The following is an 18,435-nucleotide window of genomic DNA, read 5'->3' on the forward strand; positions in this document are numbered from 1 at the left end:
CCCATTATGATGTCAGAAAGCTGGCTCTGGAATCCTGAGGGCTCCACTATGACACGTGCAAAGTTCCGTCTGAACTTTATATAAGACGGTGAGGCTCAGTCAGTCACTCAGTGTTGCCTGAGAGGGCAACACTGCAACAGCCGGCCGCCAGGCTGTCTTTTTTTTGCACAGCTAGTTGCCTCCAGGAGGCCACAAGAGGGAGACAAGGGACTGCAAAATGGAAAATAGGCATCCACCAACTTTACAGACAACTTCTCCTTGCTCCTACAACCTCCATCCTTGCACAGTTTGTTATTCTTCTAGGTAACATAGTAACAAATCCAAATTGCTGCTCTCTTTGTAGGCAAGCAAGGCTTTGTTGCAACTGCAATTCTTACTTCTTCTTGAAATGTAGGGACGACAGTACATTCCATCACATCCATCTAGTGTACACAGGTAGGTCCATTGTGGCGGGCAGGCGAGCGGGCGGGCTGCTTTATTGGCTGTTTGCTGTTCCCCTACTCCACTCCACTATTTGACTGTTGTGCTGCATCAATCAATCAATCAATCAATCAATCAATCAATCAATCAATCAATCAATCAATCAGTGGCTGGCTCAGGTGCAGCTCTTTAACTTACCTAAAAGGGAGGGCGGAGAGAAGACAAGGAAGGTGAATGAGGTGTTCCAATGTGAAATGCCGGAAACACAGAAACACAGACGACACACAACAAGAGGTGGCAATCTATTCATTAATTGCATTTAATCAATGAGCTCATTATCACTCATGCATTGTCCAACAGGTGTTGAAATAATGGGATTAAAAGGGGAGATCCCTTCAGAAAGACAGAAACAATAGCAAAGACAAAAAACACTTTTGGAATCTGCTTTTAGTCAACACATAAGGAAAGGGTGCACCGGTCCTGGAAATACTGCAATACCAGGTCAATGCGTGGAGTGGACAGAGCAAGCTCTATTTCCATCTCCCTGTTCTAAAAATCCATTTAATATATGGTCCCCAGATAGGGGACGTATCAGATATTAAACTGATAAGAACAGATACTACACTTGATCTTAGCCAAAAGGCCGAGAAGCGATAACCCGAACGGGCCGCGCGTTGCCCGAGCCTGCCCGATACTGCTGTTCAGCCCTTGCAGCGATTCAGCCTACTTCTAGGCAATTCCATGGGGCCCTGCAGGCTCACACACTCACAGCTACACGGGAGGTGAATAAAGGCCGGAGAGGAAGCCAGACAGGATTTGCTTCTTTTGCTTGCACCACAATGCAGTGCTGAAAGAGGAGGAATCTACATAAAAACGCCTTCCTGGCAACGCCCAAATGCCCTGCTGCCATGCAGATAAACACTGGCAGCGGCAGCAAGTGCATGCCCACAGCCACCCCTTGTTCCTTCACACCTTGTATCAGCTGTAATCCAGTCCAGTCCAGTGCTGCCTGCTGAGCAGCACTGACCAACACTGCCTGGGCCCAGGCTTTTATCTCTGAGGCCCCATTATGATGTCAGAAAGCTGGCTCTGGAATCCTGAGGGCTCCACTATGACACGTGCAAAGTTCCGTCTGAACTTTATATAAGACGGTGAGGCTCAGTCAGTCACTCAGTGTTGCCTGAGAGGGCAACACTGCAACAGCCGGCCGCCAGGCTGTCTTTTTTTTGCACAGCTAGTTGCCTCCAGGAGGCCACAAGAGGGAGACAAGGGACTGCAAAATGGAAAATAGGCATCCACCAACTTTACAGACAACTTCTCCTTGCTCCTACAACCTCCATCCTTGCACAGTTTGTTATTCTTCTAGGTAACATAGTAACAAATCCAAATTGCTGCTCTCTTTGTAGGCAAGCAAGGCTTTGTTGCAACTGCAATTCTTACTTCTTCTTGAAATGTAGGGACGACAGTACATTCCATCACATCCATCTAGTGTACACAGGTAGGTCCATTGTGGCGGGCAGGCGAGCGGGCGGGCTGCTTTATTGGCTGTTTGCTGTTCCCCTACTCCACTCCACTATTTGACTGTTGTGCTGCATCAATCAATCAATCAATCAATCAATCAATCAATCAATCAATCAGTGGCTGGCTCAGGTGCAGCTCTTTAACTTACCTAAAAGGGAGGGCGGAGAGAAGACAAGGAAGGTGAATGAGGTGTTCCAATGTGAAATGCCGGAAACACAGAAACACAGACGACACACAACAAGAGGTGGCAATCTATTCATTAATTGCATTTAATCAATGAGCTCATTATCACTCATGCATTGTCCAACAGGTGTTGAAATAATGGGATTAAAAGGGGAGATCCCTTCAGAAAGACAGAAACAATAGCAAAGACAAAAAACACTTTTGGAATCTGCTTTTAGTCAACACATAAGGAAAGGGTGCACCGGTCCTGGAAATACTGCAATACCAGGTCAATGCGTGGAGTGGACAGAGCAAGCTCTATTTCCATCTCCCTGTTCTAAAAATCCATTTAATATATGGTCCCCAGATAGGGGACGTATCAGATATTAAACTGATAAGAACAGATACTACACTTGATCTTAGCCAAAAGGCCGAGAAGCGATAACCCGAACGGGCCGCGCGTTGCCCGAGCCTGCCCGATACTGCTGTTCAGCCCTTGCAGCGATTCAGCCTACTTCTAGGCAATTCCATGGGGCCCTGCAGGCTCACACACTCACAGCTACACGGGAGGTGAATAAAGGCCGGAGAGGAAGCCAGACAGGATTTGCTTCTTTTGCTTGCACCACAATGCAGTGCTGAAAGAGGAGGAATCTACATAAAAACGCCTTCCTGGCAACGCCCAAATGCCCTGCTGCCATGCAGATAAACACTGGCAGCGGCAGCAAGTGCATGCCCACAGCCACCCCTTGTTCCTTCACACCTTGTATCAGCTGTAATCCAGTCCAGTCCAGTGCTGCCTGCTGAGCAGCACTGACCAACACTGCCTGGGCCCAGGCTTTTATCTCTGAGGCCCCATTATGATGTCAGAAAGCTGGCTCTGGAATCCTGAGGGCTCCACTATGACACGTGCAAAGTTCCGTCTGAACTTTATATAAGACGGTGAGGCTCAGTCAGTCACTCAGTGTTGCCTGAGAGGGCAACACTGCAACAGCCGGCCGCCAGGCTGTCTTTTTTTTGCACAGCTAGTTGCCTCCAGGAGGCCACAAGAGGGAGACAAGGGACTGCAAAATGGAAAATAGGCATCCACCAACTTTACAGACAACTTCTCCTTGCTCCTACAACCTCCATCCTTGCACAGTTTGTTATTCTTCTAGGTAACATAGTAACAAATCCAAATTGCTGCTCTCTTTGTAGGCAAGCAAGGCTTTGTTGCAACTGCAATTCTTACTTCTTCTTGAAATGTAGGGACGACAGTACATTCCATCACATCCATCTAGTGTACACAGGTAGGTCCATTGTGGCGGGCAGGCGAGCGGGCGGGCTGCTTTATTGGCTGTTTGCTGTTCCCCTACTCCACTCCACTATTTGACTGTTGTGCTGCATCAATCAATCAATCAATCAATCAATCAATCAATCAATCAATCAGTGGCTGGCTCAGGTGCAGCTCTTTAACTTACCTAAAAGGGAGGGCGGAGAGAAGACAAGGAAGGTGAATGAGGTGTTCCAATGTGAAATGCCGGAAACACAGAAACACAGACGACACACAACAAGAGGTGGCAATCTATTCATTAATTGCATTTAATCAATGAGCTCATTATCACTCATGCATTGTCCAACAGGTGTTGAAATAATGGGATTAAAAGGGGAGATCCCTTCAGAAAGACAGAAACAATAGCAAAGACAAAAAACACTTTTGGAATCTGCTTTTAGTCAACACATAAGGAAAGGGTGCACCGGTCCTGGAAATACTGCAATACCAGGTCAATGCGTGGAGTGGACAGAGCAAGCTCTATTTCCATCTCCCTGTTCTAAAAATCCATTTAATATATGGTCCCCAGATAGGGGACGTATCAGATATTAAACTGATAAGAACAGATACTACACTTGATCTTAGCCAAAAGGCCGAGAAGCGATAACCCGAACGGGCCGCGCGTTGCCCGAGCCTGCCCGATACTGCTGTTCAGCCCTTGCAGCGATTCAGCCTACTTCTAGGCAATTCCATGGGGCCCTGCAGGCTCACACACTCACAGCTACACGGGAGGTGAATAAAGGCCGGAGAGGAAGCCAGACAGGATTTGCTTCTTTTGCTTGCACCACAATGCAGTGCTGAAAGAGGAGGAATCTACATAAAAACGCCTTCCTGGCAACGCCCAAATGCCCTGCTGCCATGCAGATAAACACTGGCAGCGGCAGCAAGTGCATGCCCACAGCCACCCCTTGTTCCTTCACACCTTGTATCAGCTGTAATACAGTCCAGTCCAGTGCTGCCTGCTGAGCAGCACTGACCAACACTGCCTGGGCCCAGGCTTTTATCTCTGAGGCCCCATTATGATGTCAGAAAGCTGGCTCTGGAATCCTGAGGGCTCCACTATGACACGTGCAAAGTTCCGTCTGAACTTTATATAAGACGGTGAGGCTCAGTCAGTCACTCAGTGTTGCCTGAGAGGGCAACACTGCAACAGCCGGCCGCCAGGCTGTCTTTTTTTTGCACAGCTAGTTGCCTCCAGGAGGCCACAAGAGGGAGACAAGGGACTGCAAAATGGAAAATAGGCATCCACCAACTTTACAGACAACTTCTCCTTGCTCCTACAACCTCCATCCTTGCACAGTTTGTTATTCTTCTAGGTAACATAGTAACAAATCCAAATTGCTGCTCTCTTTGTAGGCAAGCAAGGCTTTGTTGCAACTGCAATTCTTACTTCTTCTTGAAATGTAGGGACGACAGTACATTCCATCACATCCATCTAGTGTACACAGGTAGGTCCATTGTGGCGGGCAGGCGAGCGGGCGGGCTGCTTTATTGGCTGTTTGCTGTTCCCCTACTCCACTCCACTATTTGACTGTTGTGCTGCATCAATCAATCAATCAATCAATCAATCAATCAATCAATCAATCAATCAGTGGCTGGCTCAGGTGCAGCTCTTTAACTTACCTAAAAGGGAGGGCGGAGAGAAGACAAGGAAGGTGAATGAGGTGTTCCAATGTGAAATGCCGGAAACACAGAAACACAGACGACACACAACAAGAGGTGGCAATCTATTCATTAATTGCATTTAATCAATGAGCTCATTATCACTCATGCATTGTCCAACAGGTGTTGAAATAATGGGATTAAAAGGGGAGATCCCTTCAGAAAGACAGAAACAATAGCAAAGACAAAAAACACTTTTGGAATCTGCTTTTAGTCAACACATTATGAAAGGGTGCACCGGTCCTGGAAATACTGCAATACCAGGTCAATGCGTGGAGTGGACAGAGCAAGCTCTATTTCCATCTCCCTGTTCTAAAAATCCATTTAATATATGGTCCCCAGATAGGGGACGTATCAGATATTAAACTGATAAGAACAGATACTACACTTGATCTTAGCCAAAAGGCCGAGAAGCGATAACCCGAACGGGCCGCGCGTTGCCCGAGCCTGCCCGATACTGCTGTTCAGCCCTTGCAGCGATTCAGCCTACTTCTAGGCAATTCCATGGGGCCCTGCAGGCTCACACACTCACAGCTACACGGGAGGTGAATAAAGGCCGGAGAGGAAGCCAGACAGGATTTGCTTCTTTTGCTTGCACCACAATGCAGTGCTGAAAGAGGAGGAATCTACATAAAAACGCCTTCCTGGCAACGCCCAAATGCCCTGCTGCCATGCAGATAAACACTGGCAGCGGCAGCAAGTGCATGCCCACAGCCACCCCTTGTTCCTTCACACCTTGTATCAGCTGTAATCCAGTCCAGTCCAGTGCTGCCTGCTGAGCAGCACTGACCAACACTGCCTGGGCCCAGGCTTTTATCTCTGAGGCCCCATTATGATGTCAGAAAGCTGGCTCTGGAATCCTGAGGGCTCCACTATGACACGTGCAAAGTTCCGTCTGAACTTTATATAAGACGGTGAGGCTCAGTCAGTCACTCAGTGTTGCCTGAGAGGGCAACACTGCAACAGCCGGCCGCCAGGCTGTCTTTTTTTTGCACAGCTAGTTGCCTCCAGGAGGCCACAAGAGGGAGACAAGGGACTGCAAAATGGAAAATAGGCATCCACCAACTTTACAGACAACTTCTCCTTGCTCCTACAACCTCCATCCTTGCACAGTTTGTTATTCTTCTAGGTAACATAGTAACAAATCCAAATTGCTGCTCTCTTTGTAGGCAAGCAAGGCTTTGTTGCAACTGCAATTCTTACTTCTTCTTGAAATGTAGGGACGACAGTACATTCCATCACATCCATCTAGTGTACACAGGTAGGTCCATTGTGGCGGGCAGGCGAGCGGGCGGGCTGCTTTATTGGCTGTTTGCTGTTCCCCTACTCCACTCCACTATTTGACTGTTGTGCTGCATCAATCAATCAATCAATCAATCAATCAATCAATCAATCAATCAATCAATCAGTGGCTGGCTCAGGTGCAGCTCTTTAACTTACCTAAAAGGGAGGGCGGAGAGAAGACAAGGAAGGTGAATGAGGTGTTCCAATGTGAAATGCCGGAAACACAGAAACACAGACGACACACAACAAGAGGTGGCAATCTATTCATTAATTGCATTTAATCAATGAGCTCATTATCACTCATGCATTGTCCAACAGGTGTTGAAATAATGGGATTAAAAGGGGAGATCCCTTCAGAAAGACAGAAACAATAGCAAAGACAAAAAACACTTTTGGAATCTGCTTTTAGTCAACACATAAGGAAAGGGTGCACCGGTCCTGGAAATACTGCAATACCAGGTCAATGCGTGGAGTGGACAGAGCAAGCTCTATTTCCATCTCCCTGTTCTAAAAATCCATTTAATATATGGTCCCCAGATAGGGGACGTATCAGATATTAAACTGATAAGAACAGATACTACACTTGATCTTAGCCAAAAGGCCGAGAAGCGATAACCCGAACGGGCCGCGCGTTGCCCGAGCCTGCCCGATACTGCTGTTCAGCCCTTGCAGCGATTCAGCCTACTTCTAGGCAATTCCATGGGGCCCTGCAGGCTCACACACTCACAGCTACACGGGAGGTGAATAAAGGCCGGAGAGGAAGCCAGACAGGATTTGCTTCTTTTGCTTGCACCACAATGCAGTGCTGAAAGAGGAGGAATCTACATAAAAACGCCTTCCTGGCAACGCCCAAATGCCCTGCTGCCATGCAGATAAACACTGGCAGCGGCAGCAAGTGCATGCCCACAGCCACCCCTTGTTCCTTCACACCTTGTATCAGCTGTAATCCAGTCCAGTCCAGTGCTGCCTGCTGAGCAGCACTGACCAACACTGCCTGGGCCCAGGCTTTTATCTCTGAGGCCCCATTATGATGTCAGAAAGCTGGCTCTGGAATCCTGAGGGCTCCACTATGACACGTGCAAAGTTCCGTCTGAACTTTATATAAGACGGTGAGGCTCAGTCAGTCACTCAGTGTTGCCTGAGAGGGCAACACTGCAACAGCCGGCCGCCAGGCTGTCTTTTTTTTGCACAGCTAGTTGCCTCCAGGAGGCCACAAGAGGGAGACAAGGGACTGCAAAATGGAAAATAGGCATCCACCAACTTTACAGACAACTTCTCCTTGCTCCTACAACCTCCATCCTTGCACAGTTTGTTATTCTTCTAGGTAACATAGTAACAAATCCAAATTGCTGCTCTCTTTGTAGGCAAGCAAGGCTTTGTTGCAACTGCAATTCTTACTTCTTCTTGAAATGTAGGGACGACAGTACATTCCATCACATCCATCTAGTGTACACAGGTAGGTCCATTGTGGCGGGCAGGCGAGCGGGCGGGCTGCTTTATTGGCTGTTTGCTGTTCCCCTACTCCACTCCACTATTTGACTGTTGTGCTGCATCAATCAATCAATCAATCAATCAATCAATCAATCAATCAATCAATCAATCAATCAGTGGCTGGCTCAGGTGCAACTCTTTAACTTACCTAAAAGGGAGGGCGGAGAGAAGACAAGGAAGGTGAATGAGGTGTTCCAATGTGAAATGCCGGAAACACAGAAACACAGACGACACACAACAAGAGGTGGCAATCTATTCATTAATTGCATTTAATCAATGAGCTCATTATCACTCATGCATTGTCCAACAGGTGTTGAAATAATGGGATTAAAAGGGGAGATCCCTTCAGAAAGACAGAAACAATAGCAAAGACAAAAAACACTTTTGGAATCTGCTTTTAGTCAACACATAAGGAAAGGGTGCACCGGTCCTGGAAATACTGCAATACCAGGTCAATGCGTGGAGTGGACAGAGCAAGCTCTATTTCCATCTCCCTGTTCTAAAAATCCATTTAATATATGGTCCCCAGATAGGGGACGTATCAGATATTAAACTGATAAGAACAGATACTACACTTGATCTTAGCCAAAAGGCCGAGAAGCGATAACCCGAACGGGCCGCGCGTTGCCTGAGCCTGCCCGATACTGCTGTTCAGCCCTTTCAGCGATTCAGCCTACTTCTAGGCAATTCCATGGGGCCCTGCAGGCTCACACACTCACAGCTACACGGGAGGTGAATAAAGGCCGGAGAGGAAGCCAGACAGGATTTGCTTCTTTTGCTTGCACCACAATGCAGTGCTGAAAGAGGAGGAATCTACATAAAAACGCCTTCCTGGCAACGCCCAAATGCCCTGCTGCCATGCAGATAAACACTGGCAGCGGCAGCAAGTGCATGCCCACAGCCACCCCTTGTTCCTTCACACCTTGTATCAGCTGTAATCCAGTCCAGTCCAGTGCTGCCTGCTGAGCAGCACTGACCAACACTGCCTGGGCCCAGGCTTTTATCTCTGAGGCCCCATTATGATGTCAGAAAGCTGGCTCTGGAATCCTGAGGGCTCCACTATGACACGTGCAAAGTTCCGTCTGAACTTTATATAAGACGGTGAGGCTCAGTCAGTCACTCAGTGTTGCCTGAGAGGGCAACACTGCAACAGCCGGCCGCCAGGCTGTCTTTTTTTTGCACAGCTAGTTGCCTCCAGGAGGCCACAAGAGGGAGACAAGGGACTGCAAAATGGAAAATAGGCATCCACCAACTTTACAGACAACTTCTCCTTGCTCCTACAACCTCCATCCTTGCACAGTTTGTTATTCTTCTAGGTAACATAGTAACAAATCCAAATTGCTGCTCTCTTTGTAGGCAAGCAAGGCTTTGTTGCAACTGCAATTCTTACTTCTTCTTGAAATGTAGGGACGACAGTACATTCCATCACATCCATCTAGTGTACACAGGTAGGTCCATTGTGGCGGGCAGGCGAGCGGGCGGGCTGCTTTATTGGCTGTTTGCTGTTCCCCTACTCCACTCCACTATTTGACTGTTGTGCTGCATCAATCAATCAATCAATCAATCAATCAATCAATCAATCAATCAATCAATCAATCAGTGGCTGGCTCAGGTGCAGCTCTTTAACTTACCTAAAAGGGAGGGCGGAGAGAAGACAAGGAAGGTGAATGAGGTGTTCCAATGTGAAATGCCGGAAACACAGAAACACAGACGACACACAACAAGAGGTGGCAATCTATTCATTAATTGCATTTAATCAATGAGCTCATTATCACTCATGCATTGTCCAACAGGTGTTGAAATAATGGGATTAAAAGGGGAGATCCCTTCAGAAAGACAGAAACAATAGCAAAGACAAAAAACACTTTTGGAATCTGCTTTTAGTCAACACATAAGGAAAGGGTGCACCGGTCCTGGAAATACTGCAATACCAGGTCAATGCGTGGAGTGGACAGAGCAAGCTCTATTTCCATCTCCCTGTTCTAAAAATCCATTTAATATATGGTCCCCAGATAGGGGACGTATCAGATATTAAACTGATAAGAACAGATACTACACTTGATCTTAGCCAAAAGGCCGAGAAGCGATAACCCGAACGGGCCGCGCGTTGCCCGAGCCTGCCCGATACTGCTGTTCAGCCCTTGCAGCGATTCAGCCTACTTCTAGGCAATTCCATGGGGCCCTGCAGGCTCACACACTCACAGCTACACGGGAGGTGAATAAAGGCCGGAGAGGAAGCCAGACAGGATTTGCTTCTTTTGCTTGCACCACAATGCAGTGCTGAAAGAGGAGGAATCTACATAAAAACGCCTTCCTGGCAACGCCCAAATGCCCTGCTGCCATGCAGATAAACACTGGCAGCGGCAGCAAGTGCATGCCCACAGCCACCCCTTGTTCCTTCACACCTTGTATCAGCTGTAATCCAGTCCAGTCCAGTGCTGCCTGCTGAGCAGCACTGACCAACACTGCCTGGGCCCAGGCTTTTATCTCTGAGGCCCCATTATGATGTCAGAAAGCTGGCTCTGGAATCCTGAGGGCTCCACTATGACACGTGCAAAGTTCCGTCTGAACGTTATATAAGACGGTGAGGCTCAGTCAGTCACTCAGTGTTGCCTGAGAGGGCAACACTGCAACAGCCGGCCGCCAGGCTGTCTTTTTTTTGCACAGCTAGTTGCCTCCAGGAGGCCACAAGAGGGAGACAAGGGACTGCAAAATGGAAAATAGGCATCCACCAACTTTACAGACAACTTCTCCTTGCTCCTACAACCTCCATCCTTGCACAGTTTGTTATTCTTCTAGGTAACATAGTAACAAATCCAAATTGCTGCTCTCTTTGTAGGCAAGCAAGGCTTTGTTGCAACTGCAATTCTTACTTCTTCTTGAAATGTAGGGACGACAGTACATTCCATCACATCCATCTAGTGTACACAGGTAGGTCCATTGTGGCGGGCAGGCGAGCGGGCGGGCTGCTTTATTGGCTGTTTGCTGTTCCCCTACTCCACTCCACTATTTGACTGTTGTGCTGCATCAATCAATCAATCAATCAATCAATCAATCAATCAATCAATCAGTGGCTGGCTCAGGTGCAGCTCTTTAACTTACCTAAAAGGGAGGGCGGAGAGAAGACAAGGAAGGTGAATGAGGTGTTCCAATGTGAAATGCCGGAAACACAGAAACACAGACGACACACAACAAGAGGTGGCAATCTATTCATTAATTGCATTTAATCAATGAGCTCATTATCACTCATGCATTGTCCAACAGGTGTTGAAATAATGGGATTAAAAGGGGAGATCCCTTCAGAAAGACAGAAACAATAGCAAAGACAAAAAACACTTTTGGAATCTGCTTTTAGTCAACACATAAGGAAAGGGTGCACCGGTCCTGGAAATACTGCAATACCAGGTCAATGCGTGGAGTGGACAGAGCAAGCTCTATTTCCATCTCCCTGTTCTAAAAATCCATTTAATATATGGTCCCCAGATAGGGGACGTATCAGATATTAAACTGATAAGAACAGATACTACACTTGATCTTAGCCAAAAGGCCGAGAAGCGATAACCCGAACGGGCCGCGCGTTGCCCGAGCCTGCCCGATACTGCTGTTCAGCCCTTGCAGCGATTCAGCCTACTTCTAGGCAATTCCATGGGGCCCTGCAGGCTCACACACTCACAGCTACACGGGAGGTGAATAAAGGCCGGAGAGGAAGCCAGACAGGATTTGCTTCTTTTGCTTGCACCACAATGCAGTGCTGAAAGAGGAGGAATCTACATAAAAACGCCTTCCTGGCAACGCCCAAATGCCCTGCTGCCATGCAGATAAACACTGGCAGCGGCAGCAAGTGCATGCCCACAGCCACCCCTTGTTCCTTCACACCTTGTATCAGCTGTAATCCAGTCCAGTCCAGTGCTGCCTGCTGAGCAGCACTGACCAACACTGCCTGGGCCCAGGCTTTTATCTCTGAGGCCCCATTATGATGTCAGAAAGCTGGCTCTGGAATCCTGAGGGCTCCACTATGACACGTGCAAAGTTCCGTCTGAACTTTATATAAGACGGTGAGGCTCAGTCAGTCACTCAGTGTTGCCTGAGAGGGCAACACTGCAACAGCCGGCCGCCAGGCTGTCTTTTTTTTGCACAGCTAGTTGCCTCCAGGAGGCCACAAGAGGGAGACAAGGGACTGCAAAATGGAAAATAGGCATCCACCAACTTTACAGACAACTTCTCCTTGCTCCTACAACCTCCATCCTTGCACAGTTTGTTATTCTTCTAGGTAACATAGTAACAAATCCAAATTGCTGCTCTCTTTGTAGGCAAGCAAGGCTTTGTTGCAACTGCAATTCTTACTTCTTCTTGAAATGTAGGGACGACATTACATTTCATCACATCCATCTAGTGTACACAGGTAGGTCCATTGTGGCGGGCAGGCGAGCGGGCGGGCTGCTTTATTGGCTGTTTGCTGTTCCCCTACTCCACTCCACTATTTGACTGTTGTGCTGCATCAATCAATCAATCAATCAATCAATCAATCAATCAATCAATCAATCAATCAATCAATCAATCAATCAGTGGCTGGCTCAGGTGCAGCTCTTTAACTTACCTAAAAGGGAGGGCGGAGAGAAGACAAGGAAGGTGAATGAGGTGTTCCAATGTGAAATGCCGGAAACACAGAAACACAGACGACACACAACAAGAGGTGGCAATCTATTCATTAATTGCATTTAATCAATGAGCTCATTATCACTCATGCATTGTCCAACAGGTGTTGAAATAATGGGATTAAAAGGGGAGATCCCTTCAGAAAGACAGAAACAATAGCAAAGACAAAAAACACTTTTGGAATCTGCTTTTAGTCAACACATAAGGAAAGGGTGCACCGGTCCTGGAAATACTGCAATACCAGGTCAATGCGTGGAGTGGACAGAGCAAGCTCTATTTCCATCTCCCTGTTCTAAAAATCCATTTAATATATGGTCCCCAGATAGGGGACGTATCAGATATTAAACTGATAAGAACAGATACTACACTTGATCTTAGCCAAAAGGCCGAGAAGCGATAACCCGAACGGGCCGCGCGTTGCCCGAGCCTGCCCGATACTGCTGTTCAGCCCTTGCAGCGATTCAGCCTACTTCTAGGCAATTCCATGGGGCCCTGCAGGCTCACACACTCACAGCTACACGGGAGGTGAATAAAGGCCGGAGAGGAAGCCAGACAGGATTTGCTTCTTTTGCTTGCACCACAATGCAGTGCTGAAAGAGGAGGAATCTACATAAAAACGCCTTCCTGGCAACGCCCAAATGCCCTGCTGCCATGCAGATAAACACTGGCAGCGGCAGCAAGTGCATGCCCACAGCCACCCCTTGTTCCTTCACACCTTGTATCAGCTGTAATCCAGTCCAGTCCAGTGCTGCCTGCTGAGCAGCACTGACCAACACTGCCTGGGCCCAGGCTTTTATCTCTGAGGCCCCATTATGATGTCAGAAAGCTGGCTCTGGAATCCTGAGGGCTCCACTATGACACGTGCAAAGTTCCGTCTGAACTTTATATAAGACGGTGAGGCTCAGTCAGTCACTCAGTGTTGCCTGAGAGGGCAACACTGCAACAGCCGGCCGCCAGGCTGTCTTTTTTTTGCACAGCTAGTTGCCTCCAGGAGGCCACAAGAGGGAGACAAGGGACTGCAAAATGGAAAATAGGCATCCACCAACTTTACAGACAACTTCTCCTTGCTCCTACAACCTCCATCCTTGCACAGTTTGTTATTCTTCTAGGTAACATAGTAACAAATCCAAATTGCTGCTCTCTTTGTAGGCAAGCAAGGCTTTGTTGCAACTGCAATTCTTACTTCTTCTTGAAATGTAGGGACGACAGTACATTCCATCACATCCATCTAGTGTACACAGGTAGGTCCATTGTGGCGGGCAGGCGAGCGGGCGGGCTGCTTTATTGGCTGTTTGCTGTTCCCCTACTCCACTCCACTATTTGACTGTTGTGCTGCATCAATCAATCAATCAATCAATCAATCAATCAATCAATCAATCAGTGGCTGGCTCAGGTGCAGCTCTTTAACTTACCTAAAAGGGAGGGCGGAGAGAAGACAAGGAAGGTGAATGAGGTGTTCCAATGTGAAATGCCGGAAACACAGAAACACAGACGACACACAACAAGAGGTGGCAATCTATTCATTAATTGCATTTAATCAATGAGCTCATTATCACTCATGCATTGTCCAACAGGTGTTGAAATAATGGGATTAAAAGGGGAGATCCCTTCAGAAAGACAGAAACAATAGCAAAGACAAAAAACACTTTTGGAATCTGCTTTTAGTCAACACATAAGGAAAGGGTGCACCGGTCCTGGAAATACTGCAATACCAGGTCAATGCGTGGAGTGGACAGAGCAAGCTCTATTTCCATCTCCCTGTTCTAAAAATCCATTTAATATATGGTCCCCAGATAGGGGACGTATCAGATATTAAACTGATAAGAACAGATACTACACTTGATCTTAGCCAAAAGGCCGAGAAGCGATAACCCGAACGGGCCGCGCGTTGCCCGAGCCTGCCCGATACTGCTGTTCAGCCCTTGCAGCGATTCAGCCTACTTCTAGGCAATTCCATGGGGCCCTGCAGGCTCACACACTCACAGCTACACGGGAGGTGAATAAAGGCCGGAGAGGAAGCCAGACAGGATTTGCTTCTTTTGCTTGCACCACAATGCAGTGCTGAAAGAGGAGGAATCTACATAAAAACGCCTTCCTGGCAACGCCCAAATGCCCTGCTGCCATGCAGATAAACACTGGCAGCGGCAGCAAGTGCATGCCCACAGCCACCCCTTGTTCCTTCACACCTTGTATCAGCTGTAATCCAGTCCAGTCCAGTGCTGCCTGCTGAGCAGCACTGACCAACACTGCCTGGGCCCAGGCTTTTATCTCTGAGGCCCCATTATGATGTCAGAAAGCTGGCTCTGGAATCCTGAGGGCTCCACTATGACACGTGCAAAGTTCCGTCTGAACTTTATATAAGACGGTGAGGCTCAGTCAGTCACTCAGTGTTGCCTGAGAGGGCAACACTGCAACAGCCGGCCGCCAGGCTGTCTTTTTTTTGCACAGCTAGTTGCCTCCAGGAGGCCACAAGAGGGAGACAAGGGACTGCAAAATGGAAAATAGGCATCCACCAACTTTACAGACAACTTCTCCTTGCTCCTACAACCTCCATCCTTGCACAGTTTGTTATTCTTCTAGGTAACATAGTAACAAATCCAAATTGCTGCTCTCTTTGTAGGCAAGCAAGGCTTTGTTGCAACTGCAATTCTTACTTCTTCTTGAAATGTAGGGACGACAGTACATTCCATCACATCCATCTAGTGTACACAGGTAGGTCCATTGTGGCGGGCAGGCGAGCGGGCGGGCTGCTTTATTGGCTGTTTGCTGTTCCCCTACTCCACTCCACTATTTGACTGTTGTGCTGCATCAATCAATCAATCAATCAATCAATCAATCAATCAATCAGTGGCTGGCTCAGGTGCAGCTCTTTAACTTACCTAAAAGGGAGGGCGGAGAGAAGACAAGGAAGGTGAATGAGGTGTTCCAATGTGAAATGCCGGAAACACAGAAACACAGACGACACACAACAAGAGGTGGCAATCTATTCATTAATTGCATTTAATCAATGAGCTCATTATCACTCATGCATTGTCCAACAGGTGTTGAAATAATGGGATTAAAAGGGGAGATCCCTTCAGAAAGACAGAAACAATAGCAAAGACAAAAAACACTTTTGGAATCTGCTTTTAGTCAACACATAAGGAAAGGGTGCACCGGTCCTGGAAATACTGCAATACCAGGTCAATGCGTGGAGTGGACAGAGCAAGCTCTATTTCCATCTCCCTGTTCTAAAAATCCATTTAATATATGGTCCCCAGATAGGGGACGTATCAGATATTAAACTGATAAGAACAGATACTACACTTGATCTTAGCCAAAAGGCCGAGAAGCGATAACCCGAACGGGCCGCGCGTTGCCCGAGCCTGCCCGATACTGCTGTTCAGCCCTTGCAGCGATTCAGCCTACTTCTAGGCAATTCCATGGGGCCCTGCAGGCTCACACACTCACAGCTACACGGGAGGTGAATAAAGGCCGGAGAGGAAGCCAGACAGGATTTGCTTCTTTTGCTTGCACCACAATGCAGTGCTGAAAGAGGAGGAATCTACATAAAAACGCCTTCCTGGCAACGCCCAAATGCCCTGCTGCCATGCAGATAAACACTGGCAGCGGCAGCAAGTGCATGCCCACAGCCACCCCTTGTTCCTTCACACCTTGTATCAGCTGTAATCCAGTCCAGTCCAGTGCTGCCTGCTGAGCAGCACTGACCAACACTGCCTGGGCCCAGGCTTTTATCTCTGAGGCCCCATTATGATGTCAGAAAGCTGGCTCTGGAATCCTGAGGGCTCCACTATGACACGTGCAAAGTTCCGTCTGAACTTTATATAAGACGGTGAGGCTCAGTCAGTCACTCAGTGTTGCCTGAGAGGGCAACACTGCAACAGCCGGCCGCCAGGCTGTCTTTTTTTTGCACAGCTAGTTGCCTCCAGGAGGCCACAAGAGGGAGACAAGGGACTGCAAAATGGAAAATAGGCATCCACCAACTTTACAGACAACTTCTCCTTGCTCCTACAACCTCCATCCTTGCACAGTTTGTTATTCTTCTAGGTAACATAGTAACAAATCCAAATTGCTGCTCTCTTTGTAGGCAAGCAAGGCTTTGTTGCAACTGCAATTCTTACTTCTTCTTGAAATGTAGGGACGACAGTACATTCCATCACATCCATCTAGTGTACACAGGTAGGTCCATTGTGGCGGGCAGGCGAGCGGGCGGGCTGCTTTATTGGCTGTTTGCTGTTCCCCTACTCCACTCCACTATTTGACTGTTGTGCTGCATCAATCAATCAATCAATCAATCAATCAATCAATCAATCAATCAATCAATCAATCAATCAGTGGCTGGCTCAGGTGCAGCTCTTTAACTTACCTAAAAGGGAGGGCGGAGAGAAGACAAGGAAGGTGAATGAGGTGTTCCAATGTGAAATGCCGGAAACACAGAAACACAGACGACACACAACAAGAGGTGGCAATCTATTCATTAATTGCATTTAATCAATGAGCTCATTATCACTCATGCATTGTCCAACAGGTGTTGAAATAATGGGATTAAAAGGGGAGATCCCTTCAGAAAGACAGAAACAATAGCAAAGACAAAAAACACTTTTGGAATCTGCTTTTAGTCAACACATAAGGAAAGGGTGCACCGGTCCTGGAAATACTGCAATACCAGGTCAATGCGTGGAGTGGACAGAGCAAGCTCTATTTCCATCTCCCTGTTCTAAAAATCCATTTAATATATGGTCCCCAGATAGGGGACGTATCAGATATTAAACTGATAAGAACAGATACTACACTTGATCTTAGCCAAAAGGCCGAGAAGCGATAACCCGAACGGGCCGCGCGTTGCCCGAGCCTGCCCGATACTGCTGTTCAGCCCTTGCAGCGATTCAGCCTACTTCTAGGCAATTCCATGGGGCCCTGCAGGCTCACACACTCACAGCTACACGGGAGGTGAATAAAGGCCGGAGAGGAAGCCAGACAGGATTTGCTTCTTTTGCTTGCACCACAATGCAGTGCTGAAAGAGGAGGAATCTACATAAAAACGCCTTCCTGGCAACGCCCAAATGCCCTGCTGCCATGCAGATAAACACTGGCAGCGGCAGCAAGTGCATGCCCACAGCCACCCCTTGTTCCTTCACACCTTGTATCAGCTGTAATCCAGTCCAGTCCAGTGCTGCCTGCTGAGCAGCACTGACCAACACTGCCTGGGCCCAGGCTTTTATCTCTGAGGCCCCATTATGATGTCAGAAAGCTGGCTCTGGAATCCTGAGGGCTCCACTATGACACGTGCAAAGTTCCGTCTGAACTTTATATAAGACGGTGAGGCTCAGTCAGTCACTCAGTGTTGCCTGAGAGGGCAACACTGCAACAGCCGGCCGCCAGGCTGTCTTTTTTTTGCACAGCTAGTTGCCTCCAGGAGGCCACAAGAGGGAGACAAGGGACTGCAAAATGGAAAATAGGCATCCACCAACTTTACAGACAACTTCTCCTTGCTCCTACAACCTCCATCCTTGCACAGTTTGTTATTCTTCTAGGTAACATAGTAACAAATCCAAATTGCTGCTCTCTTTGTAGGCAAGCAAGGCTTTGTTGCAACTGCAATTCTTACTTCTTCTTGAAATGTAGGGACGACAGTACATTCCATCACATCCATCTAGTGTACACAGGTAGGTCCATTGTGGCGGGCAGGCGAGCGGGCGGGCTGCTTTATTGGCTGTTTGCTGTTCCCCTACTCCACTCCACTATTTGACTGTTGTGCTGCATCAATCAATCAATCAATCAATCAATCAATCAATCAATCAATCAATCAATCAGTGGCTGGCTCAGGTGCAGCTCTTTAACTTACCTAAAAGGGAGGGCGGAGAGAAGACAAGGAAGGTGAATGAGGTGTTCCAATGTGAAATGCCGGAAACACAGAAACACAGACGACA

At 47.8% G+C, this 18,435-nt stretch overlaps 12 non-coding genes across 12 annotated transcripts; all 12 read right to left on the reverse strand.

Annotated features, from left to right (window-relative positions):
* Positions 1-884: 884 nt before the first annotated feature.
* LOC142722296 (U2 spliceosomal RNA) lies at positions 885-1,075 on the reverse strand. Its single transcript, XR_012874611.1, has one exon. It is a non-coding gene; the product is annotated as a U2 spliceosomal RNA (small nuclear RNA).
* Positions 1,076-2,355: 1,280 nt separating this feature from the next.
* LOC142722297 (U2 spliceosomal RNA) lies at positions 2,356-2,546 on the reverse strand. Its single transcript, XR_012874612.1, has one exon. It is a non-coding gene; the product is annotated as a U2 spliceosomal RNA (small nuclear RNA).
* Positions 2,547-3,826: 1,280 nt separating this feature from the next.
* Positions 3,827-4,017, reverse strand: LOC142722298 (U2 spliceosomal RNA). The gene has a single exon (XR_012874613.1). It is a non-coding gene; the product is annotated as a U2 spliceosomal RNA (small nuclear RNA).
* Positions 4,018-5,301: 1,284 nt separating this feature from the next.
* Positions 5,302-5,492, reverse strand: LOC142722299 (U2 spliceosomal RNA). Its single transcript, XR_012874614.1, has one exon. It is a non-coding gene; the product is annotated as a U2 spliceosomal RNA (small nuclear RNA).
* Positions 5,493-6,780: 1,288 nt separating this feature from the next.
* LOC142722301 (U2 spliceosomal RNA) lies at positions 6,781-6,971 on the reverse strand. Its single transcript, XR_012874615.1, has one exon. It is a non-coding gene; the product is annotated as a U2 spliceosomal RNA (small nuclear RNA).
* Positions 6,972-8,263: 1,292 nt separating this feature from the next.
* On the reverse strand, positions 8,264-8,454 carry LOC142722303 (U2 spliceosomal RNA). Its single transcript, XR_012874617.1, has one exon. It is a non-coding gene; the product is annotated as a U2 spliceosomal RNA (small nuclear RNA).
* Positions 8,455-9,746: 1,292 nt separating this feature from the next.
* Positions 9,747-9,937, reverse strand: LOC142722304 (U2 spliceosomal RNA). The gene has a single exon (XR_012874618.1). It is a non-coding gene; the product is annotated as a U2 spliceosomal RNA (small nuclear RNA).
* A 1,280-nt stretch (positions 9,938-11,217) lies between these two features.
* LOC142722305 (U2 spliceosomal RNA) lies at positions 11,218-11,408 on the reverse strand. The gene has a single exon (XR_012874620.1). It is a non-coding gene; the product is annotated as a U2 spliceosomal RNA (small nuclear RNA).
* A 1,304-nt stretch (positions 11,409-12,712) lies between these two features.
* LOC142722306 (U2 spliceosomal RNA) lies at positions 12,713-12,903 on the reverse strand. Its single transcript, XR_012874621.1, has one exon. It is a non-coding gene; the product is annotated as a U2 spliceosomal RNA (small nuclear RNA).
* A 1,280-nt stretch (positions 12,904-14,183) lies between these two features.
* Positions 14,184-14,374, reverse strand: LOC142722307 (U2 spliceosomal RNA). Its single transcript, XR_012874622.1, has one exon. It is a non-coding gene; the product is annotated as a U2 spliceosomal RNA (small nuclear RNA).
* A 1,276-nt stretch (positions 14,375-15,650) lies between these two features.
* On the reverse strand, positions 15,651-15,841 carry LOC142722308 (U2 spliceosomal RNA). Its single transcript, XR_012874623.1, has one exon. It is a non-coding gene; the product is annotated as a U2 spliceosomal RNA (small nuclear RNA).
* Positions 15,842-17,137: 1,296 nt separating this feature from the next.
* LOC142722309 (U2 spliceosomal RNA) lies at positions 17,138-17,328 on the reverse strand. Its single transcript, XR_012874624.1, has one exon. It is a non-coding gene; the product is annotated as a U2 spliceosomal RNA (small nuclear RNA).
* Between the last annotated feature and the right edge of the window lie 1,107 nt (positions 17,329-18,435).

Source organism: Rhinoderma darwinii, unplaced genomic scaffold (genome assembly GCF_050947455.1).
Source record: "Rhinoderma darwinii isolate aRhiDar2 unplaced genomic scaffold, aRhiDar2.hap1 Scaffold_533, whole genome shotgun sequence".
NCBI classification, from domain to species: Eukaryota; Metazoa; Chordata; class Amphibia; order Anura; family Rhinodermatidae; genus Rhinoderma; species Rhinoderma darwinii.